The sequence below is a fragment of the Octopus bimaculoides genome, chromosome 13, assembly GCF_001194135.2.
Source record: "Octopus bimaculoides isolate UCB-OBI-ISO-001 chromosome 13, ASM119413v2, whole genome shotgun sequence".
Classification (NCBI taxonomy): domain Eukaryota; kingdom Metazoa; phylum Mollusca; class Cephalopoda; order Octopoda; family Octopodidae; genus Octopus; species Octopus bimaculoides.
The window spans coordinates 16,282,086-16,283,763 of NC_068993.1; positions in this window are offsets into that span (position 1 = coordinate 16,282,086).

Genomic DNA, 1,678 nt, shown 5'->3' on the forward strand with positions numbered 1-1,678 from the left:
ATTTGCTTGTTATGTTTATCACCTCTGGTATCTTAGAATTCACTGAATTGAAGAAGTACCATATTTAACAATGACACAACAAATAAGTGTATTGGGGTGTTTTGTTTTGTTTTTTTTTCCTTTTGTTTCAACTTTTTATTTGGTTATATTTTATAAAAATACTTGCCCTTTTTGTTTTCAATATCTAAAATGAGGCTAGTGCGGCGAGCTGGCAGAATCGTTAGCACACGGGGCGAAATGCTTAGCGGTATCTCGCCTGCCGTTACTTTCTGAGTTCAAATTCCGTCGAGGTCGACTTTGCCTTTCATCCTTTCGGAGTCGATTAAATAAGTACCAGTTAGGCACTGTCTTTGTTTGTCCCCTCTATGTTTATCCCCCTGTGGGCAATGAAGAAATAAATATCTTAAATGAGGTGAAACCTAGGGATGATACAGCAAAAAAGAAATGGGGACGTTCCCCCTTTTAGAAATAGCAGCCAAATATCTTCCAAATTAGTTTTTGCTGTTTTTAATTGTTTAAATGCTGGAGTAGGCTTACTGGATAATGCAGTCAGTGATACACTGTGACCAAAAAGACAAGGTAGCTCTGCTCAAATGCCCTGCTGAATCAGGACTAGCATCGAGTTAACTAAGAACAAGAATTTTAACATTTGTTACGATCACTAACACAAATTCTGCTGCGGTTTTTAATGCAAAAATATCTATTTTTATCGTTACCAAGATTAATGCTGTCGCTACAACTGATGGCAAAGAAATGGTGCCTACACCAAGATAGCTAGAAGTCTATTATTGATGGACAAGGTATGATATTAGTCGCTGTCATGAGTTTCTTGAAGTTAGTCGGTCATGGTGTATTGCTGCCGGCACCGTCCATTGTTTTTGTGTTGTGACGGTGCCATAGTCTGCTACTGGTTCACTGCTGTTGTCTACTCTCTCTCTCTCTCTCTCTCTCTCTCTCTCTCTCTCTCTCTCTCTCTCTCTCTCTCTCTCTCTCTCTCTCTCTCTCTCTCTCTTTTGATTGCTGCCAGCCGCCTGGTCGCTGTGGCTAAAATGAGCTCAACATATATATATATAATATATATATATATATATATAGTGATGGTTTTGGTCAGAAAAGGCATACTAGAGAGGAAAAATTGTTATTAGATCCGGTTCTTAAATGGTCAGATATTTTTGATGACGTTGGTAATATTTTAACAAATTGCGGTCGTGATCTTTTGTTGCTTTTCTGCATCGGATATAGAGATCCGGGTTCGATTTTTAAGTTTTGGAATTGTTAAATACTCCGGTTACACATTTAATAACGTATTTCTAAATACAAATTTCTTTACACATGTTTACTTTTACTTGTTCCAGCTAGAAGCTATGTCCTTTCTTTGGTACCAGCCACGGTGGGATTTGAACTCAAAGCACCATAACAGGCATTACAAATAGTTATGTCGGACGTTCTAACTCGTCAGCCAACTCGACGATGGAGTTAACCCAAATGTCTGTTTTGTCAGTTCATACAATTGCGTTTTGATGTGATTTTGTAGTCGAAATAGTTGAATTGAAAAATTCAATTGTGAAAGCAATATATCACGTCAGTCTGTGTTCGTAGAGACATTAGTGAGAAAAGATAGATTTTAGTGAATATCAAATGAGTGAGGAAAGAATGCATATATATATATACATATATA